This window comes from Monodon monoceros, unplaced genomic scaffold, assembly GCF_005190385.1.
Source record: "Monodon monoceros isolate NGI ecotype Baffin Bay Population unplaced genomic scaffold, NGI_Narwhal_1 Super_Scaffold_22, whole genome shotgun sequence".
In the NCBI taxonomy this organism is placed as follows: domain Eukaryota; kingdom Metazoa; phylum Chordata; class Mammalia; order Artiodactyla; family Monodontidae; genus Monodon; species Monodon monoceros.
The window spans coordinates 24553942-24581351 of record NW_021703779.1 but is presented as its reverse complement, the minus strand read 5'-3'; the positions used below and the strand labels follow the sequence as shown (position 1 = coordinate 24581351).

At 36.8% G+C, this 27410-nt stretch overlaps 1 long non-coding RNA gene across 1 annotated transcript in view; it reads right to left on the bottom strand.

The window, feature by feature from the left end:
- Positions 1-26719, bottom strand: part of LOC114906253 — an 86242-nt gene extending 59523 nt beyond the window's left edge. The window contains exons 1-2 of the long non-coding RNA XR_003796410.1: positions 26493-26719; positions 8580-8718 (exon numbers count right to left, since the gene is read on the bottom strand). This is a non-coding gene — a long non-coding RNA (uncharacterized LOC114906253). The remainder of the gene's footprint in view (positions 1-8579; positions 8719-26492) is intronic.
- Positions 26720-27410: the final 691 nt, after the last annotated feature.

Below are 27410 nucleotides of genomic sequence, written 5' to 3'. Positions count from 1 at the left end.
AGATATCAATTACAGGAAAAAAAACTGTAAAAAATACAAACACCTGGAGGCTAAACAATATGCTACTAAGTAAGCAAGCGATCACTGAAGAAATCAAAGAAGAAATCAAAAAATACCTAGAAACATATGACAATGAAAACACGATGACCCAAAACCTATGGGAAGCAGCAAAAGCAGTTCTAAGAGGGAAGTTTATAGCAATACAAACCTACCTCAAGAAACAAGAAACATCTCAAATAAACAACCTAACCTTACACCTAAAGCAATTAGAGAAAGAAGAACAAAAAACCCCCAAAGTTAGCAGAAGGAAAGAAATCATAAAGATCAGATCTGAAATAAATGAAAAAGAAATGCAGCAAACAACAGCAGAGATCAATAAAACTAAAAGCTGGTTCTTTGAGAAGATAAACAAAACTGATAAACCACTAGCCAGACTCATCAAGAAAAAACGGGAGAAGACTCAAATCAGCAGAATTAGAAATGAAAAAGGAGAAGTAACAACTGACACTGCAGAAATACAAAGGATCATGAGAGATTACTACATCAACTATATGCCAATAAAATGGAAACCTGGAAGAAATGGACAAATTCTTAGAAAAGCACAACCTTCCAAGACGGAACCAGGAAGAAACAGAAAATATAAACAGACCAATCACAAGCACTGAAGTTGAAACTGTGATTAAAAATCTTCCAACAAACAAAAGGCCAGGACCAGATGGCTTCACAGGCGAATTCTATCAAACATTCAGAGAAGAACTGACACCTATCCTTCTCAAACCCTTCCAAAATATAGCAGAGGGTAGAACACTCACAAACTCATTCTATGAGGCCACCATCACCCTGATATCAAAAGCAGACAAAGATGTCACAAAAAAAGAAAACTACAGACCAGTATCACTGATGAACACAGATGAAAAAGTCCTCAACAAAATACTAGCAAACAGAATCCAGCAGCACATTAAAAGGATCATGCACCATGATCAAGTGGGGAATTCCCAGGAATGCAAGGTTTCTTCAATATACGCAAATCAATCAATGTGATATACCATATTAACAAACTGAAGGAGAAAAACCACATGATAATCTCAATAGATGCAGAAAAAGCTTTTGACAAAATTCAACACCCATTTATGATTAAAACTCTCCAGAAAGTAGATATAGAGGGAACTTACCTCAACATAATAAAGGCCATATATGACAAACCCACAGCCAACACCGTTCTCAATGGTGAAAAACTGAAACCATTTCCAGTAAGATCAGGAACAAGACAAGGTTGCCCACTATCCCCACTAGTATTCAATATAGTTTTGGAACTTTTCGTGACAGCAATCAGAGAAGAAAAAGAAATAAAAGGAGTCCAAATCGGAAAAGAGGAAATAATGCTGTCACTGTTTGCAGACGACATGATGCTACACATAGAGAATCCTAAAGATGCTACCAGAAAACTACAATAGCTAATCAATGAATTTGGTAAAGTAGAAGGATACAAAGTTAATGCACAGAAATCTCTTGCATTCTTATACACTAATGATTAAAAATATGAAAGAGAAATTAAGGAAACACTGCCATTTACCACTGCAACAAAAAGAATAAAATACCTAGGAATAAACCTACCTAAGGAACAAAAAACCTGTATGCAGCAAACTATAAGACACTGATGAAAGAAACGAAAGATGATACAAACAGATGGAGAAATATACCATGATCTTGGATTGGAAGAGTCAACATTGTGAAAATGACTCTACTACCCAAAGCAATCTACAGATTCAATACAATCCCTATGAAACTATCAATGTTATTTTTCACAGAATTAGAACAAAAATTTTCTCAATTTGTATGGAAACAGAAAAGACCCTGAATAGCCAAAGCAATCTTGAGAAAGAAAAACGGAGCTGGAGGAATCAGGCTCCCTGACTTCAGACTATACTAGAAAGCTACAGTAATCAAGACAGTATGGTACTGGCACAACACAGAAACATAGGTCAATGGAACAGGATAAAAAGGCCAGAGATAAACCCATGTACATATGGTCACCTTATCTTTAATAAAGCAGGCAAGAACATACAATGGAGAAAATATAGCCTCTTTAATAAGTGGTGCTGGAAAACTGTACAGCTACATGTAGAAGAATGAAATTAGAACACTTTCTAACACCATACACAAAAATAAGCTCAAAATGCATTAAAGACCTAAATGTAAGGCCAGACACTATAAAACTCTTCGAGGAAAACATAGGCAGAACACTCTTTGATATAAATCACAGCAAGAATCTTTTTTGACCCACCTCCTAGAGAAATGGAAATAAAAACAAAAGTAAAAAAAAGGGACCTAATGAAACTTAAAAGCTTTTGCAAAGCAAAGGAAACCATAAGCAAGATGAAAAGACAACCCTCAGAATGTGAGAAAATATTTGCAAATGAAGCAACTGACAAGGATTAATCTCCAAAATATACACGCAGCTCATGCAGCTCAATATCAAAAAAACAAACAACCCAATCCAAAATGGGCAGAATATGTAAATAGACATTCCTTCAAAGAACATATATAGACTGCCAACAAACACATGAAAGGATGGTCAACATCACTAATCATTAGAGAAATGCAAATCAAAACTACAGTGAGGTATCACCTCACACTGGTCAGAATTGCCATCATCAAAAAATCTATGAACAATAAATGCTGGAGAGGGTGTGGAGAACAGGGAACCCTCTTGCACTGTTGGTGGGAACGTAAAATGATACAGCCACTATGGAGAACAGTATGGAGGTTCCTTAAAAAACTAAAAATAGAACTACCATATGACCCAGCAATCCCAATACTGGGCATATATCCAGAGAAACCCATGGTTTGAAAGTATACATGCATTCCAATACTCATTGCTCTGCTGTTTACAACAGCCAGGACATGGAAGCAACTTAAGTGTCCATCCACACATGAACGGATAAAGAAGATGTGGCACATATATATAATAGAATATTATTCAGCCATTAAAAGGAATGAAATAATGCCATTTGCAGCAACATGGATGGACATGGAGATTATCATACTAAGTGAAGTCAGACAGAGAAGACAAATATCATATGATATCGCTTTTACGCGGAATCTTAAATAAAATGATACAAGTGAACTTATTTACACAACAGAAACAGACTCATAGACTTAGAGAATGAACTTATGGTTACGGGGGTGAAGGGTGGGGAGGCCGGATACATTGGGAGGTTGGGATTGACATACACACACTGCTTTATTTAAAACAGATAACAAGGACCTACTGTATAGCAACGGGGAACTCTGCTTAATATTCTGTAATAACCTAAATGGGAAAAGAACTTGAAAAAAACATACACATGTATATGTCTAACTGAATCACTTTGCTGTACATCTGAAACTAACACAACATTGTTAATCAACTATATCCAATATAAAAATTTTTTTAAATGAAGGGCAAATTATACATTAAAGTCACATCAATCTAGCAGAAGAAGGAAAAAAATATTAAATTGAGGAAGTAGAAAGAAAAAATGTGTTTAATTTCTTTATAGTACCTCTTTCATGTTTCACTGAATGAGTTGCTTAATAGTACTAAAGTACCAAATAGAATGATCAAAAGTCAGGGCAATTATGAGTTAAGGATTGCAGATGCCACAACCTATGTCTGCCACAGAGTTGGCTTTTCAGTCCATGGACACATGTTACCTCACTAAGAGTTTAAGACAAGAAAAAAAAAGTGTCCTACTTAATTGGGATAATCACATGATTGGGGTCATCTTTGTTTTTTTTTGTTTTTTTTTTTGCGGTAGGCGGGCCTCTCACTGCTGTGGCCTCTCCCGTTGTGGAGCACAGGCTCCGGACGCACAGGCTCAGCGGCCATGGCTCACGGGCCCAGCCGCTCCGCGGCATGTGGGATCTTCCCGGACCGGGGCACGAACCCGCGTCCCCTGCATCGGCAGGCGGACTCTCAACCACTGCGCCACCAGGGAAGCTCCAATTGGGATCATCTTTGATAAATAAAAGTAGTTTAAGTTTGTTGGGTTAATAAAAACAGCCATGTTTTCAGAACTGTCAATATTAAATGTAATGCAAACATACAACTTTTTCTACCTGGGTTTATCAGTCAAATAAGCTCATGCTATCTCCATGTTACAGAATTTGTCAACAAGAAAAATAACTTAAGATGATGGTTAGCTATTTGATGTCTAAACTAAGCATAACTGTTAAAAATGAGTAATTTAAATAAACGTAAATAGAAGTTTATACCAAATTAAACTACATAATGGGTATTCATGGCAAATTTAAATCCTTTCCAAATAATATACCGAGACATTGATTGCTAAACATAAGTTTAAATTTATCTATTTTTGGCTTTTTAATTTTTACAGAGACAAAATATACTAGAGTCTATTAATAAATGTCTTTTGCCACACTGAAAAACTGTGCTATGAAAAACAAGTCTCTAAAAATTTTAAAGTTTATAATTATGTATTTATAAATTTGTTAACCTATTACTGATGTTAATATATGATAGACAGTTCATAACTGCCTGCTTCCTAATTTTCCCTGGAAAGTAAAGGTTACTGATAGTTAAATTTTATAATCAATATATAAAAATGATAAGGCTAAAGGAAAATAACTTTGTATATACAAAATATGAGAATAAAATGAGATGTAGTTTTATATGAAGAGTATGCAAGAAATACAGGATGTGTTTTGTTAAGGAAAAAGACAGTAAAGTTGTCTAAATAAAATGACGGGTTGTTCCAGAATAAGAAAGGAAAAAGAATAAGACAAAACCTCAATGTATGTAGAAAGTTGCAGGTTTGAGGAAAAGAAATTTTATGTTATTATGACATAGCTGGCTAAATTGAATAAATTTATAAGGGTTTTTTAAATGAACTCAATAATGTACTAATACAAAAGCAGAGTTTAATTTCCTCTTTGTTAAAATCACAAAATTTCTTAGATTATCAGTCTGGTCTTAATAAAAGATTATAAAAGGTTTTTCTTTACCTTTGCTGTAAATTGCCTGGAAAACAAAGATTCTGTGTCTTAGAAAATAATTCCTGTGATCCATGTCATCTTCATCAGATATTTGATTATTTACGAAAACAGTCTTCTCAATATTGAAAGAGCAAAGGTTTTTTAAATACAACTATGTAACTTTCTGTATTTACCTTTGGAATTCTTTAGTTGTCACTATGGTTGACTGGATAACTAAGTACTGCTTCCCAGTGACCTGTGATCCTGCTTGATCAAGTGTTTTAAAACTTGTGACATTTCGAGCAAAATTCCCCAAATCAAATTCTGAATGAAGTCTTTCTGACCTTGAACTAACTAACTTTGGGATTTTCCAGAGGGTCCCTGGGAGATCTCAAAAGAGATGCTCTTTTTCCTTATAAAAAGAGAAATGTTATTTATTTAGGCTTATTTGTTATGTTAATGTGGAGGGGAAACACTGCCAAATAAAAAGTAACATTTAATATTCTTAGAGCAAGTTTATATGTGATATATATCATTAAAATAAGTAATTCAGAAACTATATGAAATTCCTAAAAATCTTATATGTCCTGGAATAATGTTACCAGTAATTTGATTCATTCAGTTGCTTAAATCTTGGCTCCTGTGAATATCTGCTCTGGGGAATTTTTCAATCCTTGGCTATTATTTTCCTTATAGTCATCGTATGAACCATTCTGGTGTGTTGTATCCTCTCAAAGGTTTTAAATGCCTTTTGGCAGCCACTCACACATCAAATGACAGCCATCAAGATTAGACAACTTGAGGAACTCAATGATTTGACCGTCCATGTCCCTGGTGAGGATGCAACTGTCGGTAACAGCAATCACATGGCCCTCCATCCTGACTACTCAACTAGTGGAAGCACTGAATATGTGATTTTTCAGCATAGCTACATCAACAGTGGTAACTGAGAGTAACACAATACTAGTTGGTTACACTCTCAGCTTGCTGAATGACCAAAAAGGGGGAATTGTTAAAAATTAAATACAAAACAGTGACTACCAATTTGTGTTTAGCAGGACATCCACCCTCTTAAAAGTTCACCCTCCAACAAGCCTTTTATTCCTCTCCAGTGGATATCACCTAACTGGTAAAATTAAAAATTAAGTCAGGGCCAAATGACACAGCTACTGCCACTCCAGACTTGCTAAGGTTATCTGTTTCCTCCTAAGGTTCTACTCGGTGGTCCATCTCCTTCCTCCCAGGGTTGTCTCCTCTCATAAAATTACAAAATCCTCAAGGTATTAAATATGATCATTGGAGTCACATTATATTCTTTTATATTCTTCCAGAAGTGTGAAGACTGTCCATTTTCCCCCCCTTTCTTCCAGAAAATGAAATTCTCATGGACAAAATCTATTACAAATAGAAGCTGGATACAGGGAGAAGGGTTCATGGCCCACTAGTTTTATAGACAGCTTGACTCTGAATCCCAGGGTGGCTCAGCTGTAGTACTCCACAGTAATTCATAACCCTTCTCTCTAGATGACTGTTGAAATTCTTGAAATTGTTTTAAATCTTTCTAATCCAGCATTATCCATTTATGTACTTTTGAGTCCCATGCTGATTATTACTGGGCCACATTGGACCCCTGACTTCAATGTATCAGAAATGATCTACTCTTACTGTCTCCAGTCTCTATGTCTGCAATTTTACAAAGTTATCTTTTAACTGCAGAATGCTGTCAATATTTTCTAGTGATCTAGTTATTTCTATTCCTATTTATAACTGCTGAGATTCATTTAAATGTAGACACCATTCTTCCAGCTCATTATGCCCTCTAGTCTCTTCATCTTTCCCCCCTCAACACACATACAGACAGATACACACACACAATTTCCTCCAATCTATTAACTGCTTTCTAATTTAATTCTTCTTTCCTATCTATCATCTATCATGTGATCCATCATTGCCATCACTCTCCTTCCCCTTGTTCTTCCATCATACATAACTTGTACAATTCCAACCTTGGACAACTTGACATTTCCCCTCTCTATACTTGGACCACTGATGGTTGCTGGAGAAGCACACTCAATTCTTTATGTTGATTATGCCATAATCCCTGTCCTCAAATTCACCTGGGCTCTCCTCTGTTCCCCAATTACAGCTTCCTTTCCCTTACAGCAAATTACCTCCCCTGTTTTACAAAAATAACAGAAACCACCAGGCAGAAAAATTCCCCCACCCCTTAAGATCTTCACCACTGACCTACAAATTCTGTGTAGACATCCACTATTATCTACATCCCCAACTCCACCCCAGTCATTTATTAAATAAACTTTCAGCTTGGTCTGCTTAGAGGAATTACTCCATCAAACATCCTTCCTCTTTCTCTTTCCTAAATCTTTGAGTTTTCCATTTTTATGCATTTGAACACTTTTCCCATCCTCCATCCATGGGCTAGAATAAGGAATCTAACTTCTTTATGCTCCTGTATATACCTGTTCATTTCTATTATAATATTTATTACATGAAATTAAATTTATCTCTTACTAGATAGTCAATAAACTTGGAACATGTGATTACTTTCCTGTTCCTCCTATAGATTGTGAGCACTGAGAAAGACCATGCCTCAAACTCTGCATTCCCATGTTCCTAATGCCTAGGACATAATACTCTCACAAGAATGTTTACTGATGAAATATTGAATATATTAATTCACATATGAATTTAACTCTTCAAGAAATGCCTACCTGCTTCAAAATACCTCCCCTGACCCCTTCTATAGGATGAATTTTACAGACCGACCTGTTGTTAAGAGGGAAAAAAACATTCAAATTTTAGGGGTCCTTGTTTATGTGTTTACTTAGTGCACTCAGTACATGAGGGTGTGTTTTCCTTAAAAATTTGAAAAATAGACAAATATGGTTTTCAACATCAATATAAAATTGGTCAGGCCAGTAACCTCAAAGAGAGACAACCAGCTTGCAAAACTTGACTTTAACATGATTCAATATATTAATGTATTTAAAGAGAGTCAATCCAAATGGGATTTAGTTAGACATGAAAGTATAAAATGAGAATGAGAGACAGTGAGAGAAAGATACTGAAGAATTCATCGGTAGTACACATTCAAGCACCACGGAGGGGAAAGAAATACCCACGGAAATTAAGGATTCTATCCCATTGACAAGGTTTTTACAATTTTAAGTTGTATGTATCTGGGTATCTTAGCTTGAGCCATTAAACATCAGATATATATGAAGTTCCTTTGTTTGGTTTCAATCAATCTAGCCAATAATTTGGCTTCCCTTGGCATGTTTGAGCACTTCAATTTCTGTGATGATATTTAAAGCTAATATGTTAGAATTCTGATTTTATACATCAGTATTATAACCCCTGGGAACATGAATGTATACTGCAAATTATGGACCTTCTCCCAGTATGCTTAAAAACTTAGATTTCTTAACCTACAACTGGCCTCTTAATGGTACCAAGGAGATGCAGCCTCTTATAATATTGCCTGGCTTCTTTCACCAGGTGACATGGACCTCTCTGAGTCACCTTGTGCGTCTTCTCATTTTGTAAGCCCTAAAAAAATTCTTCTCTCAGTGACAACTCACCTGCAGCTTCATCCCCTTTTTGCTTTGCTGAGTGTCAGTATTTAACTCTTCCATGCCCATCTGTTTGTGTTGCTCAAGTTCATCAATTTTTAAGATTGTTCTTTTAAGTTGCAGAAATCAGGATCATAGCTTTGAAAGTCTAGAAATATATAAAAAAATAGGTGAATAAAATTTAGTAAAACGTAGTTTATGCCAATCATTTGATAACCATAATACTAGGACATTAAACAAAGAAAAGCCAGGAATGTGACAGTTGAATTAAAATTGCCTCTTACTAGATATACTACTTTCATAATAGTACCTTAAAAGTAAATCACCTTTTTCTTAAATATGTTGCATTCAGGCTTCATATATGTTAATGGTCATATATATTCATTTATCTTGGGTACACATTTTCAGCTTTAACAGACACTGGAAAACACTTTTCTAAAGTGGTTGAACCAATTTACAATCCCACCAACTATGGTCAAGAATTATAATTTCTTCACATGTTTTCTAACATTCTGTATTGTCATTTTTTCCCACACCATGGTAAGTATATAGTGGTATCTCACTGTTTTTTTTTTTTTTTTTTTGCAGTACGCGTGCCTCTCACTGTTGTGGCCTCTCCCGTTGTGGAGCACAGGCTCCGGACGCGCAGGCTCAGCGGCCATGGCTCACGGGCCCAGCCACTCCGCGGCATGTGGGATCTTCCCAGACCGGGGCACGAACCCGTGTCCCCTGAATTGGCAGGCGGACTCTCAACCACCAGGGAAGCCCCTACCAGAAACTTTTGACTGATACACATTCCTGGTGCTCTTTGGTATCTGGTGTCCATTTAAATCTGGGTCTCTAAAAGTCAAGGATTATTTCTTATAGGATCTGAGAACTACTTATAGAGGCCTGTGGTAAATAAATAAATACCACACCACCTTCTTGTGTTGGGTATTTTCTGTGACATACTTTACAATCATTATTTCAGTTAATATTCATAAAATAGAAAATTGATGTAGCATTATCCCCATTTCACTGGTGAAGAAACTGAGTTTCAGTGAAGTAGTTATCCTCAAAAAGCTGTCTGATGTTAGAATTTTCCAGTACATAAAATCTGATTGACTTCTCTCCAATTATATCTGTAATTTAGGCTAAGGACCCAGTCATCTTCAAGCCCTTACCTAAAAAAGGTAATGGAGGATGCATCCCTATTTTATACCAAATTATTTTCTTCCTGAAACTTCCATGTATAGATTTTAATAATCTATAAAATAATATATTTGATTTAAATGCTTTAAAATGATTTAAGAGAAATGATTTAAATGCTTTAAAAACTACATGTGCTCTAAAATAGATTCAGGCAATTTGACAGGATGAAACTGTCAGAAACTAATTATTATTAATTTTTATTTGTATTCTGTCTGAATAACAAACATCAGGTTTATTCACGCAAACAACTGAATCATCCATTGTAATAAATTTACTTAGGAGAAAATAAAAGTGGGAGAGATCACTATTTTACAAAGAGTGGATTATATTAACATAATGGTCTATTATTCTCTATTGAGAATTGGCAGCTATAGTTCCACATAGCTTCAATATTGCCAATAACCTGGTGTGTGACAGTATAAATCATTTGAACTCTATCTGCCTCAGCTTATCAACTAAAAAATTAAGAGGTCTGGTCAAGATTACCTCTAAGGTCACTTAGAGTTTAAAAAATTATCTAGAGCTTTATGTATTTATATTTGCATAAATCAGTGTGATATACAAACAGCAACGCCCTGTGTATGTGTGTGTGTATTCAATTTTACCCCCAATAAAGAATTCCACAAGTAATGCAATATAAGTACAAGATTTAATTCCTCATTGTCTGTAGGAATGCTGCATAAATAAGGAGCTCAACTACAGCATGGGAAGACACATTAAGTCTTCAAAAAGTAGGTATTAGCTAATGTTTTTGGAGTAGCAGAAATGTAGTTTTACATCATAGAACATAGATAAGACTTGGTCTAGAGATCTTATGACCTAAATGCTTAATACAAAACACTCTTAATCCAGCCAGGCAATTTCAGGTGTCTTATAATCAAAACTAAGAAACATTATATATTTTAATAGCCTTATGAATTTAATAGCCTTAGGAATGTCTATAATTACCCATGCTAGCAGCCAAGAGGCCTCTCAGCCAGAGGCACTCAGCCTTTAATAGGCAGCAAGCCACTTTGAATAGGGCTGAAAACACTTTTAAACCTTTTGGGGTTATTAGGGATAATTAAAAGTGGTTGAAAGTATATAATATCATTTATCAAAGCACTAAAAGCTGTGCCATAAGAAATATATCACAACAGTAGCAAATGCAATTCATATAACTTCATTCATTGGATAAGATATAATCAAATAAAATAATCTAAGAAACCTAAGTAAATATATAATTTTTGTATTTTAATACATATATAACTTAGGTTATATTAGATAAAACCTAAATAAAACATAGGTAAAGTATAAACATGTGGTCATATATATTTAAGCAACATATATGTATGTACAAATATATAAATTATATATTTATATGTAAATTATACAATATGAATATATATTTTATATGTCTAAATGTATATTAGATTTTATATGTGTATAATATGTAAAATTATATATATACATATAAATAATACCTAATGCTAATTGCCCAAAGTTACAAAGCTAGTTGACCTCCAGGAACACTGTCTTAACCAGCAATGTCTCATAATATTGTCACCGTCATGCCATATATACATATATATATATACACACACACACACACACACACACACACACACACACACACACACACACACAGATAGTCATTTTACCTGCGTAACTTCCAGCTGAACAGCTAAAAAAAGCGTCTACAGATTTTACCCCCAGTCATGGCAGCATATTCTGGAAAGTAGAGCCACTATTTCACTTTGACCTAAATTGACAAGGAAAGCCTGCCTTGCAATGAGTCACTGGCATTATTTGTGGTGACTTTAGTGCTTCTCATTGTTTTACTCAGGGGAAAATTATTATTTACAAAATAAGTTTTTAAAAAAACTTGAATACTACAGGATTAAGTTGCCTGACATAACCTATAGTTTCAAGGTAACCACCAGTGTGGCTTCAATATATTAAGCATTAACTTACAGTTGGTTCCAATTTGCAAAAAGTTAAAAATAAAAAGGATTCTAAGGTTATCTGCAACCACATTTTTTTAAAGATTTTCATGATTTTCCTATCATAATTTATTCCAGACTTAGAGTCCTCTTTTTTTTAATAAATCTATTTATTTTTATTTATTTATTTATGGCTGTGTTGGGTCTTCGTTGCTGTGTACGGGCTTTCTCTCATTGCGGCGAGCATGGGCTTCTCATTGTGGTGGTTTCTCTTATTGCAGAGCACGGGCTCTAGGCGTGCGGGCTTCAGTAGTTGTGGCACACGTGCTCAGTAGTGTGGCTCACGAGCTCTAGAGCACAGGCTCAGTAGTTGTGGCACACGGGCTTGGTTGCTCCATGGCATGTGGGATCTTCCTGGACCAGGGCTCGAACCCGTGTCCCCTGCACTGGTAGGCAGATTATTAACCACTGCACCACCAGGGAAGTCCCTGCCACCACATTCAACATATACATTTACATTAAAGGGAATTACTAAATAATAATTACTAAATAACTTAAAACTGATATGAAAAACAGTTGCATGGTGATGAACAGCTCCGGCATTAGTCAACCAAAACAGGGTTGATGTACCTTTTCCTTTCATTGTATCATCAACAAAATATTTATTTGGTCTTCTTCCTCATGGCTTTCTAGAGCTATAAAAACTTCAGAAAGCGAAACATACAACTGAATGGGACTAAATTCCTTATAAAGTACTTGAGTATTTAGATAGCTGTCTCAGCTCTCAGCTCACAAAAAAAGTACACCCCATTATAATTTGATTTACAGTTTAAAACTCAAATTTTACATACCTAACCAAATGATAAGGTTGACCAATGGTTAATCCTTTGAGTGCCAGCATCTTTCTAAACCCTCACAGGTTTAAGTAGCAATTTTCCTTTCACTACATCTCCAAAGTCAGTATTTCTACATATCCAGTGCCCTATATCACACACTAAGCCTGCTCTTAATCAGAAATTAGCAGGCCAATTGTGTATGAGTAGAAATTACCTAAATAGGGCCTTTTAAGGGGCAGAGGAAATGGCCCGCTCCTCGCAACCAAACTTTTAGAGATACTTTTTTCACTGTTGCCCCACAGCCCTGAATTTCACCAAGAGTTTCATGTTTTCATATGCAAATATTTAGAAGGATTAAATAAACTGTTCCCACCTTAAAGTCAAAGTGTTTGATCTCATCACTAGAGCTGAGACCTACAGCTCTGAGGAATGGAAAGAGAGCCAAGGGACAGAGATAGAACAATGGGGTGCGGGTTTTGGCATGCTGGTGGAAGTCATGGGAAAATGAGAGTGAGATAGTGTCAAAAAGAAACTGTGTACTACAAAGTCACCCTGGAGACATCCTTGTAAGCAAATAACTTTTCATTTATATATTTCTAAGACATTTTCAGGAGGAGATCCAGACACACTTATCAACAAATTAAACAGAATGGACTTTGTCTAATACAGTAAATATGCTAGAGATACTTAGTGTTCCTACAACATCTATAGTATCCCGTGCATTGCTTATTATCTGGGCAATAAGTCTTTTGAATTATTAGAAATAATCACCCAAAAAGCTTATTTAGAACTCTTTCTGTTGGGAGTTTTGTTATTTACATTCAGTGGCCTTAGTGAGATAACATTTTCTAATATGTATCTGATCCCAGGGAAATAGCTCTTCTGTAAGAAAGGAACCAAGCATGTAGGGAAGCATGTGTGAGTTACAGAGATAATCTTCCAGAAAACACTCATCTCAGAAGATAATATTTTCACTTGCCTGAAGCCAGGATATTTTGTAACCTTTTGAAAACAAATGAAACACACTATACTTAGAGCAGGCAGAGTAAAAGGGCCTTATGCATTAGAAACCTAATAGTAACTGCTGTGTGCGTGTGTGAATGTGTATTTTAAAAGCAAATAGAGGGACTTCCCGGGTGGCACGTGGCGCAGCAGTTAAGACTCCATGCTCCCAATGCAGGGGGCCCGGGTTCGATCCCTGGCCAGGGAACTAGATTCCACATGCATGCCGTAACTAAGATTTTGCATGCCACACCTAAGGAGTCCGACTGCCACAAATAAGGAGGCAGTGAGCCGCAACTGAGAAGCCTGCCTGCCGCAACTAAGACATGGCACAACCAAATAAAATAAATAAATAAATATCTTCCCAGAAATCAATAAAAAATAGAAAGTTAAAAAAAATTAAGAAAAAAAAGCAAATAGAAAAAATAATCTATCCACAACCAAACAAAAGGGAGTATTTCTGAGATGGTCTTACAACTTCAAAGACCAAATTTTGGTCAGTGGCATAAATAATTGAGATGGTGCTCTAGATGGTGTGAGGTGCCACTCAGCTCCCCCCTTCAGGACTGAAGCACTCATTCTTCCTGCTCTTGGGAGTTACCTGATGGCAGCTTATAGTAGAGACCCTCCCTTTGCTCAAAGAGAAATACTTCACCTAAGGTTACAGCTGGGGCATTCAATGACTGATCTACGCACCATTTGAACAACACTAAAGGGCCATCCCAGCTCCAGAGCTCCCCAAGGGTGAGGAGGCTTCTCCAGTGACAATGCAGATTATCTTCTCCTTCTGCCCCTTGAGGGTATCCGCACTACCACTTCAGGTAGTGATTCTAAGAGCATTCCACAATCGATGTCTTGCCAGCAAAGCTCCACGGCAGAATCAATTCCAGGAAACATAACCTAAGGCGTAAAGCTTGAAACTGGCCTATAGCTACCAATGTTAAGACTTGTCTGATGAACTAGCAGCCAGGGATCAATAGCCATGGATCAATAGACATCTACGTGGATGAGGATCTGAGGTTCTAAGAGAGAACTCAGCATTAGGGAAGAGATGATCGAGACGCAGCTTGATCCAGTAAAAAACTTTAATGGAGTCAGGGGAGAGGAGCAATTCTCTGTACTCTGTAGTATCACGCACTTTCCCATCCCTTCATCAGAAGTGGGAAACATGGGAGCAGTACCCTCTTGGAGGCTAAGTAGCCTGAGACATAGACATAACTAGTGGATACACCTATGCACAGCAAAAGAAGGGAAAGACAAGAGCAGGGGGAGCAGAAATGCACCATGTGCACTGTATTGTAGAAGACCAAATACGTTTATGGGAATGTGTAAGGCACTCCCTTGGGACTCCAAGAAATTCTGAGGAATAGAGGAGACCACTTGAGCCAGAGAACAATATCTAGCAGGGACAATAAAGAAACAGAACAGAAAAAGGATCTGGCCAAAAATGATACTTTTATCTTCCTTGATGGAGAGCCTTCTTGATATCCTCTTAAGGATTAACATAGTTTCATAGTTTACCATATAACAACACAGGCTCAACCTGCATGTTCTTTATATATGTTATCAGCAGGGAGATAGGTGCTCAATTTATTCCTACTGTGCATGCATTTCCGTACTGAACAGAGGAGGAAGACAGGATAGTAGAGTGGTTAAAAGCATGGACTTTGAAGCCAAAATGACTGGGTTTGAATCCCAGCTCTGCTACTTACAAGCAGTTGTTAGTTCTTATGGTTGTCTGGGGACCCAAAGTATCAAAACTCTTAAGCACTCAAAATGCTGAACTTACCAATTAAGTATTGGTAAGGGCTTGCTGGCAGCTGTGAGAAGTGTGGTCAGCAGGCAGCCTCCAGCTGGCAGCCCATATTCAGGGTCAGCCTCAGCTGCTGTGAGCTGCCTTGTCTGAGGCCATTCTCTTCCCTGGGGCAGCATGTGCCCACTAACTGAGTCAGGCAGGGGTGTAAAGGCCCTGTGGGATGTAAAGGCCCTGCCATTTCAGCCCAGAGTGGGGTACTCTGATGGGCTGTACTCACTCCAGTCCCCTCACTGGGCTGGCCAAAGCTTTGTCAGGCCTATATCACAGAAAAGCTTCTCCTTCTCTCCAGCCCTGGCTTCCTCCTCTTCCTTTTACTGGTATTGATTCCAAATAAATATTTTGTCTCCCACAAACTCTGTGTCACCATCTTCAGTAGAACCTGTAAGTAAGCCTGCATCATACCACTTCATCAATTTATATTTATATATGAATGTCCTTTATAAACCTAATGTCAATATAAGGAACTGTATTATTATATAAAATATTCATAAACTGTGTTAATAGTGGCAAGCATCTAAAGATATATTTATAGTTTTATGAGAGCATAATAACATGTCTGAAATAAATTTGAAATACTATTAGAATACTATATATTTCAAATCTGAAAATTGTTATTTGGAAGGTTCTAGAACCATTACCACACCACCAAACAAATTACTCAGTAATTCAAGTGACCAATATCTACTGAGTACTAATTATGTACTAGCCCTTGTACTACACACAGTAGATAATAAAGCTGAAATGATCCCTGCCATCATGGAGCTTATGGTCCAGTGGGGAAGAAAGATACTGAAAAAACAATACATGTACATATAATCTAATAATATCCAGGAAAGGTACTGAGTCCTATAAAAGCATACAACAGGGTAAGCTTACTTAGTCTAGAGAGCCAAAGTATGTATTTAAGCTGAGCTGTAAAGGATGAGCAGGTATTAACCACACAAAATAGGTAGGAAACAATGTTCCAGGTACAGAGTTAGAAGCGTCTTTGCAAAAAATTCCTTTTCACGGAAGTGAACGGGGCCAGTGCTTTCCCTGTCCACTTGGGCACCGGGGAGCCTCTTGGGCTCCAGGGCCTAATCCTCTGCCCTTGGAGCCTCCCTCCTGCCGCGCAGAGCCCAAGCCCCGCCCCTACACCCCCACCCAGGGCCCCACCTCTACACTCAGGCACCCCCTCCAACACACTGGGCCTAAACCCCACCCACACACCTTCACTCAGGGCCCTACCTCCAAACTCCGGAACTCCACACTCCAGAGGCCCCCTCTAGATGTGCTGCCCCTCCCCTTCTGCACAGGTCCTAAGCAGAGGCGCTGCCCCACACTTGAACGTCAACCTGCTGAAGCCCCACCCAAAAGGCCTTTTCCAGCTGCCTGTGTCCTGAGCCCAGGCCCCACCCCACACCTAAATGTCAGCCCCTGCCTAGGCCCCGCCCCACCCTAAACCCCACCCTTGCCTAAGTTGCACCCTCCACCTAAGATCAGCTGCCCCATAGCCTTTCTGGCCTCTTTTTTTTCCCCTTCTTTTAGGTTGGGGTTCTTTTTTTATCTTGCTGTTGTTGATTCATTTATATTTTTATTTTTTCTAATAAATCTTTTATTTTTCTAATTTTATTTTATTCTTTACACTTTGTTATTGTTCTGTTCCTTTTGGCTTCTTCCTCCGCCGCCTTTTTCTTTTTTCTGTTGTGGTTTTACCTTGTTGCAGTTGCTTCAATTATATTTTTATTTTTCCTAATATATTTTTATTAGGAAAAATCTATTTCTTTAAAATAAAATATATTTATTTAAAAGATTTATTTAAAATCTTTCTAATTTTATTTTTTTATTCTTTGTTATTGTACTGCTCCTTTTTCTCTTTTTTTTTTTGCCACACCACACAGTTTGCAGGATCTTGGTTCCCAAACTGGAGGTCAGGCCTCAGCTCCTGTGGTGGGAGCACTGAGTCCAAACTGCTGAACTAACAGAGAAACTCAGACCCCAGGGAATATTAATTGGAGTGAGGCCTCCCAGAGGTCATCATCTCAGCATCAATACCCAGCTCTACCCATCTGCCGGCAAACACCAGTGCTGGATGCCTCAGGCCAAACAACCAGTAAGATAGGAATACAGCCCCACCCATCACAAAAAAAAATGAAATGACAAAAAATATGTTATAGACAAAGGAGTGAGGTAAAAACCAACAGGACCAAATAAATGAAGATGAAATAGGCAACCTAGTTGAAAAAGAATTTGGAGTAATGATATGTAAAGATGATCCAAAATCTCGTAAACAGAATGGAGAAAATACAAGAAACATTTAAAAAGGACCTAGAAGAACTAAAGAGCAAACAAACAGTGATGAACAACACAATAACTGAAATTAAAAATACTCTAGAAGGAATCAGTAGCAGAATAACTGAGGCAGAAGAACAGATAAGTGAGCTGGAAGATAAAATGGTGGAAATCACTGCCATGGAGCAGAATAAAGAAAAAAGAATGAAAAAATTGAGGACAGTCTCAGAGACCTCTGGGACAACATTAAATGCACCAACATTCGAATTATAGGGGTCCCAGAAGAAGAAGAGAAAGAGAAAGGGTCTCAGAAAATATTTGGAGAGATTATAGTTGAAAAGTTCCTTAACCTGGGAAAGGAAATAACCACTCAAGTCCAGGAAGCACAGAGTCCCATACAGGATAAACCCTAGGAGAAACACTCCAAGAGACATATTACTCAAACTAACAAAAATTAAATTCAAAGAAAAAATATTAAAAGCAGCGAGGGAAAAGCAAAAAAAAAAAAAAAAAAAACAAGGAAATACCCATAAGGTTATCAGCTGACTTCTCAGCAGAAACTATACAGGCCAGAAGGGAGTGCAGGATATATTTAAAGTGATGAAAGGGAAAAAACTACAACAAAGATTACTCTACCCAGCAAGAATCTCATTCAGATTCAACAGAGAAATCAAAAGTTTTAGTGACAAGTAAAAGCTATGAGAATTCAGCAACACCAAACCAGCTTTACAACAAATGCTAAAGGAATTTCTCTAAGCAGGAAACACAAGAGAAGAAAAAGGCCATAAAACAAACCCAAATCGATTAAGAAAATGGTAATAAGAACATACATATCAATAATCACCTTGAATGTAAATGGATTAAATGCTCCAACCAAAAGACACAGAGTGGCTGAATGGATGTAAAAACAAGGCCCTTATATATGCTGTCTACAAGCAACCCACTTCAGACCTAGGGACACATACAGACTGGAAGTGACAGGATGGAAAAAGATATTCCATGCAAGTGTAAATCACAAGAAAGCTGGAGTAGCAACACTCATATCACACAGAATAGACATTAAAATAAAGATTGTTACAAGAGATAAAGAAGGACACTACATAATGATCAAGGGATCAATCCAAAAAGAAGATATCACAATTCTAAATATATATGCACCGAACATAGGAGCACTTCAATATATACGGCAAATATAGCCTTAAAAGGAGAAATCGACAGTAACACAATAATAGTGGGGGACTTTAACACCACACTTTCTTCAATGGACAGATGATCCAGACACAAAATCAGTGAGGAAACACAGGCCTTAAATGATACATTAGACTAGACAGACTTAACTGATATTTATAGAGCATTCCATCCAAAACCAGCAGAATACATATTCTTGTCAAGTGCACATGGAACATTCTCCAGGAATGATCACACGCTGGGCCACAAAGAGAGCCTTGGTAAATTTAAGAAAACTGAAATCACATCAAGGATCTTTTCCGAACACAACACTATGAGATTAGAAATCAACTACAAGAAATAAAAAAGACTGTAAAAAAAACAAACAAATGGAGGCTAAGCAATATGCTACTGAACAACCAATGGATCACTGAGGATATCAAAGAGGAAATCAAAAAATACCTAGAGACAAATGAAAATGACAGGACGAGTATGCAAAACCTCTGAGATGCAGCAAAAGCAGTTCTAAGAGGGAAGTTTACAGCAATACAATCTTACCTCAGGAAACAAGAAAAATCTCAAATAAACAACCTAACCTTACACCTAAAGCAACTAGAGAAAGAACAATAAACAAATCCCAAAGTTAGTAGAAGGAAATGAATCATAAATATCAGAGCAGAAATAAATGAAAATAGAGACAAAGAAAACAATAGAAAAGATCAATGAAACTAAAAGCTGGTTCTTTGAAAAGATAAACAAAATTGATAAACCTTTAGCCAGACTCATCAAGAAAAAGAGGGAGAGGGCTCAAATCAATAAAATTAGAAATGAAAAAGGAGAAAGTTATAATGGGCACCACAGAAATACAAAGGATCATAAGAGACTACTACAAGCAACTACATGCCAATAAAATGGACAACCTAGAAGAAATGGACATATTCTTAGAAAGGTACAATCTCCTAGGACTGAACCAGGAAGGAACAGAAAATATGAACAGACCAATCACAAGTACTGAAATTGAAACTGTGAATAAAATACTCCCAACAAACAAAAGTCAGGACCAGATGGCTTCACAGGAGAATTCTATCAAACATTTAGAGAAGAGTTAACACCTATCCTTCTGAAACTATTCCAAAAAATTGCAGAGGAATGAGCATTCCTAAACGCATTCTATGAGGCCATCTTCACCATGATACCAAAACCAAAGATACCACAAAAAGAGAAAATTACAGGCCAATGTCACTGATGAACATAGACACAAAAATCATCAACAAAATGCTAGCAAATTGAATCCAACAATACATTAAAAGGATCATACACCATGATCAAGTGGGATTTATCCCAGGGATGCAAGGATTCTTCGATATCCATAAATCAATGAGTGTGATACACCACATCAACAAATTGAAAAATAAAAACCATATGATCATCTCAATAGATTCAGGAAAAGCTTTTGACAAAATTCAACACTCATGTATGATAAAAACTCTCCAGAAAGTGGTCATAGGGGGAACATACCTCAACATAATAAAGGCCACATACAACAAACCTACAGCTAACATCATACTCAATGGTGAAAAGTTAAAAGCATTTCCTGTAAAAGGAATAAGACAAGGATGTCCACTCTCGCCACTTTTATTCAACATAGTTTTGGAAGTCCTAGCCACGGCAATCAGAGAAGGAAAAGAAAAAAGGGAATCCAAATTAGAAAAGAAGAAGTAAAACTGTCACGGTTTGCAGATGAAATGATATTATACATAGAAAATCCTAAAGACGCTGCCAGCAAATTACCAGAGCACATCAATGAATTCCGTAAAGTTGCAGGATACAAAATAAATACACAGAAATCTGTTGCATTTCTGTACACTAACAACAAAGATCAGAAAGAGAAATTAAAGAAACAACGCCATTTACCATCACATCAAAAAGAATAAAATACTTAGGAATAAACCTACTTAAGGAGGCAGAAGACCTGTACTCTGAAAACTATAAGACCCTGATGGAAGAAACTGAAGATGACACAAACAGATGGAAAGATATACCATGTTGTTGGATTGTAAGAATAAATGTTGTCAAAATGGCTATACTACCCAAGGCAATCTACAGATTCAATACAATCTCTATTAAATACCAATGGCACTTTTCACAAAACTAGATCAAAAAAATCTTAAAATCTGTATGGAGACACAAAAGACCCCAAATAGCCAAAGCAATCTTGAGAAAGAAAAATGAAGCTAGAGGAATCAGGCTCCCAGACTTCTGACTATACTACAAAGCTACAGTCATCAAAACAGGATGGTGCTGGGACAAAAACAGAAATATAGATCAATGGAACATGATAGAAAGCCCAGAAATAAACCCATGCACCTATGGTCAATCAATCTACAACAAAGGAGGCAAGACTATACAATGGCGAAAACACAGACTCTTCAATAAATGGTGCTGGGAAAAGTGGCCAGCTATAGTTTAAAAAATAAAAACGTGAAATTCGAACATTCTTTAACAACAACCACAAAAATAAACTCCAAATGGATTAAAGACTTAAAGGTAAGACCAAATACTATGAAACTCTTAGAGGAAAACATAGGCAGAACACTCTGACATGAAGCACAGCAGTATCTTTTCTGATCCGTCTCTTAGAGTAATAGAAATAGAAATAAACAAATGGGACCTACTTAAACTCAAAAGCAAAGGAAACCATCAACAAAACGAAAAGACAACCCACTGAATGTGAGAAAATATTTGCAAACGATGTGACTGACAAGGGATTAATGTCCAAAATTTACAAACAGCTTATGCGGCTCAATATCAAAAAAACAAACAATCCAATCAAAAAATAGGCAGAAGACCTAAATTAACATTTCTCCAAAAAAGACATACAGATGGCCAAGAGGCACATGAAAAGATGCTCAACATCACTAATTATTACAGAACTGAAAATCAGAACTGCAATGAGGTATCACCTCACACCAGTCAGAATTGCCATCATCAAAGAGTCTATAAACAAGAAATGCTGGCAAGGGTTTGGAGAAAATGGAACCCTCCTACGTTGTTGGTGGAATGTAAATTGGTAGAGCCTACGGAGAACAGTATGGAGGTTCCTTAAGAAACTAAAAACAGAGCTACCATGTGATCTAGCAATCCCACTCCTGGGCATATATCTGGAGAAAAATATGGTTCAAAAAGATACATGCACCCCAATATTCATTGCAGCACTGCTTACAAAAGGCAAGACATGGAAGCAACCTAAACGCCCAACGACAGATGAATGGATAAAGATGTGGTACATATATAAAGTGGAATATTACTCAGCCATTAAAAAGAATGGAATAATGTCATCTGCAGCAACATGGATGGACCTGGAGGTTATCATATTATGTAAGTCAGAGAAAGCCAAAAATCATATGATATTTCTTATATGTGGAATCTATAAAAAATAATAAAAATGAACTTATTTACAGAACAGAAATAGACTCACAGACTTAGAGAACGAACTTATGGTTACTGGGGGGGGGGAGGATGGGGGAGGGATAGATTGGGCAACTGGGAATGACATATACACACTGCTATACTTAAAATAGATCACCAACAAGGACCTACTGTATAGCACAGGGAACTCTGCTCAATACTCTGTAATAACCTAAATGGGCAAAGAATTTGAAAAAGAATAGATATATGTATAACTGAATCACTTTGCTGTACACCTGAAACTAACACAACATTGTTAATCAACTATACTCCAATATAAAATAAAAATTAATAAAAAACATAACCAGTGATTTTGCTGAAATGAAGAAAACGTTGTAGAATAAATGAATGGTTTATGAATTTTAAAAAAAGCATCTCTTTTACATTATGGTCACAATTCAATAACAGAAATAGAAGTATACTGTCGGAACGTGTAGATTTTCATCAGAAGAACACAAATATTAAAAACAGCTTAACTTTTTAAGTGAGACTTAAAAGGTTAAAAGTAGGGGGTTCTCATTTGATTTTTTTACCTTGTTTTTATTACTCAGATGAAAAGCATAACAAAACAACCTTCCCCTCATTCTGATTTCCCCTAAACCTGTGGCTCCATCCCATTCCCATGTACTTCACTTTTAAATGTTATTAAAAGGAACATCCATCTCTTTTGTTTATACTTACTCAGTGACTTGCTTTCTAATTTCTAAAGAAACTGCTCTTAAAAAGCCAAAATTTAGGTCTAATCAGTGCACCCAAAAGTCCCCAGACAGCCTTCAAATTATTTGGTATTTATCTGTACACTTTCTCATTATTCAAAGTTCTGTTTCTTTGACTTAGGGCACTTACTTTTATTGATTTTTTTTTTTTTTTTTTTTGCGGTACGCAGGCCTCTCACTGTTGTGGCCTCTCCTGTTGCGGAGCACAGGCTCCGGACGCGCAGGCTCAGCGGCCATGGCTCACAGGCCCAGCCACTCCGCGGCATGTGGGATCTTCCTGGACCGGGGCACGAACCCGTGTCCCCTGCATCGGCAGGCGGACTGTCAACCACTGCGCCACCAGGGAAGCCCTTTCTTGAATTTTTTATTGCTATCATCAGTACAATTTTTTTCACTGCTTCCTCTTCCCATCTCCACCTCAGTATCCTCCCAGGGTGCTATCATTTACCCTTCTTTTCATTGTATACCTTGGCCTCAGCTCTCTTTTTCATTTATTACTTATACTCCATTCCCAAGTAGATATTTGTATCTGATAGAAAGGTCTGTCTCCAATTCACTCAACGTACCTAAAAACAAGCTATTTATTCTTTTTAAAAATTCCTGCTCTTCTCCATTTGTTTTAGCTTTATTTAAGGCATTACCGTACTCTGCGTAACCAAAGCTAAAATCTTCATGTCATCTCTCTCACCTTCCTTCACTATACACATTCGATGGTCCCCAAGTCCTTCAATCATAGTTCCGATGGCTATTTTCCCTGATGCTTAAAGTTTTCTTGTTTAATGCTCCTGAGAGGAAATCTAAGATTGGGACTGAACATTTCCACTGGATTTACCCAAATGGAGATCTTCACTGACATCAATCAGGATAATTTCATTGAAATTGTAGGGACAGGAAAGTTATTGAAATATGAATGGTAGGTAAGGAAGTAAATTCAGCAAGCACAGAGAAGCAAAACAAAAACCATTTTTACTAGCCAACAGGAAGGATCCAGTAAAAGTTATAAGACTATATACAGAAGATGATAGTTAAACATAAGGATGCTGAGAAAGCGAGATGTCAGAGCATTAAAGCAGTATTGGTGAATCTAAAATCATGTTCTAGAAATATTTTGCTGACATCTTTTATCATATTCCACTGCCTCTACTGATTAGCTATGTCACAATATAGATCTTTGGTTGTAAGATAGGCCTGCAAGAGAGCGCAGCTGAGTTAGGTAAATCTGTTACTGCTCTTGGAAAGTTTAACAAGTACATGCTGTATAAGATGGTGAACTACTTACACATGGCACATATGTGGCACTCAAATGCCTAAAGAACAAATTAATGAAGGCAATTTTGATGATGTCATAGAAACTTTGACTTAACCCAATGAGGATTATTGTTTCTTGAGTCTGGTTGTTCCTCACCTACAACACTTAACTGGCTAAAGGTAACAGTCTATTTCTGCTTTCCTTCTGTCCTTTCTTGCATGCCAACGTGATGCAGTATTTTGACACATTTACTACCTTAAATTTTCTGTCCAGAATTATAAGCCAGAATCAATGAAAGAAACATGGATAAAAGAAAGAACATTAAATTCATTTAGGATTCTTCATTTGAGTAAAGGACCAGCTTCAACCACGGCAGTACAGTATCATGAAACTGTCACACAGATTTATGGAGATTCTGAGGATGGCTTATCACCTCTTAAAGTTTGGCCACCAAGCCAAAAGGACTAAACCTCTCCTCTTAAGGTTGCCATTTAAGAAGGGAATCCTAGTCAAATGGCTTTTTCTTCCAGAGAGCAATCAATTAACATGCTGTGCTTCTTATATTCACTTTTAACTGGGCAAATCTTTAGTTTATATGCTCAAGTTTAACCTGGTTAAGAGTTGGAATAAAGCATTATTTAACATCCTTCAAAGTACACGCCAGTTATCACCACATGTATTAGGCATCTGTCCATACTTGAATTAAAGCCAATACAATAATGTATGGCTTTCATATTTTCAGAGATGTCCAACAGTTTTAACTGTTCAATAGTTAATGTACACTTGGAAACATAACTCTACAGGTAACTGATAATGCTGAAGATCAGAAAGTAGAATGCTTGAAGGTCCTTTCTGTATTTTGTCCCATTTAGCCACAATTTCTCTTTAAAATTCAGTACCAACAATTCTCTACCTTTTTATGTTCAAAATTCAAAAAAACATAGAACTTGGTCTCATCTCTGAGAAGGAAAGCCATAAATATTATAAAAGCTAGATACAGGTGCTGTTATGCTTCCCCAATATTCTCTTTCCAAATACTCTGCAACTGAAAGATTATGTCTCTCTGACTCAAAAGTAAATAATAGGCACAGATGGTGATTCCCTCTCTGGACTACATGTTTATTTAAAAAATAAACAAGTCACAGGCCAGCAGTTATGTTCTATAGCTTGCTGAGTGAGTTTTCCTTAGGAAGATAAAATACAACCATTGACTCCACCAGTTGGCAGTCGGCCATGACAATTGACAGCAGCCCTGATTACAGTAGCACAGAGACTTACATGAAATTTGTTGACCTGAAGAATGCAGCAATGCCTACCCCCTCCCTTTCTGCCACAGGCTGGCAGCCATCTTAGGCCTTAAGAGAAATCATTTCTGTTTCTAAACTTAAAATCACAATCAAAATGCTTATATATTATTTGTTTTTAACCACCAAAGGCACCAAAAAATTTCATATCTATGAATGACATATTGGACATATATTCATAGTTTATTAAACTCAAAAGTTTTTTATGTGATCAAAAAAGTAGCAATTGAATGTGAAACTCAGGGGAAATGGTACATAAATCCCGTATATGTACTGACTCTGTGTGTGTGCGTGTGTGTGTTTTGCTTTAACACCAAATACTGAACTTCACTACCAGTTACCTGTTATCCTATATAAAAATATAGTTATTGTACTTTCTTCCTGACCATATTAAAAGTCCTATGAGAGGATAAAAGTAATTTTGCATTAACTAAAATAATAGTCAAATTGGGAGATACAAGGTAAAGGGAAGCCAAAACTCTTAATGTGCAAATATGTTTAAATTAGTACAATTTACTTCAAAATGAAAAAAGATATGGCACATAATTTTAAGAATGGGAAGAATGCAGTGATTCTTTTAAAGAAATGAAGATTATATATATAGTGGTGGGAAATATTACCATTTTTTATTTTATTTTGTTTCTAATTATAAAGGAGTTATTGAAAATTTTTAAAGTTAAAATCTTATAAGTAATATATTTTCTTCAATCCACATAAAGTGTGCTCTCACCTATGTAGAGTATTACTTTAGAAAATGTAGACCTCTTCATAGGAAGTAGAAAATAGAAACCTTGTCTTCCAGGATATAACAGTATAATAACAAGACATATCAACTCTCTCTTTTCACTTATACAAACAATATAGATGCATTTATACTTATATGTAACTGTATACATTTATAAATAAACATATTCATATACAAACTCAAATTTGTTCACTCATACCCACACCCCCCACATATATATTCATATAAAACTTACTATTGATGAAGTTTCAAGTTTAGCATACTATTCAGCAGATTTCATTTATTGGCTCTTCTTTTTTTTTTATAAATTTATTTATTTTTGGCTGTGTTGGGTCTTCGTTGTTGCACATGGGCTTTCTCTAGTCGTGGTGAGCGGAGGCTACTCTTCGTTGCAATGCACGGGATTCTCATTGCAGTGGTTTCTCTTGTTGCAGAGCACGGGCTCTAGGTGTGCAGGCTTCAGTAGTTGCGGCTTGCAGGTTCAGCAGTTGTGGCACACGGGCTTAGCTGCTCTGTGGCATGTGGGATCTTCCTGGACCAGGGCTCAAAGCCGTGTCCCCTGCATTGGCAGGCAGATTCTAAACCACTGTGCTACCAAAGAAGTCCCCTATTGGCTCTTTCATTTAATTAAAATATCAACAAGTGTCTGCTATATGCCAGGCAAGTATACCAGTTACTGAAAAATATTCAGATAAATAAGATATGCCTCCTACCACTTCTGAGGTCAGAGTTGGCATAAGGAATGAAATATGAAGCCAAGTACTTTATCAATTCTTGAAAATACTCATATGATAAAAGAAGCATTTTTGTTCAAGCATTTCAGGTCCTGGGCATCACGACAACTACATTTCCTGATCTGGAATTGCATGCCCCTGGAGTAACCCATTGTTTTCCTTAGATTCCACTAATTTTTAATTATAGGAAACTGAATCATTTTTCTACCTCACCAGAACCCATTCCCTTACTTTTTCAAGAAAAGATCCAGTCCTCTTTCCCTTCCCATTTCTACAGCAATGAGGAAAAGGCTAAACTGGTATATCTGGGGGACTCTATTACTGCTACATGAAATTGCTGTTTTAAGCACTGTCCTGATCATAGTTTATAAAATTGGAGAATAACATATTAAAAAAAACCTTTTATAACACAAATTATC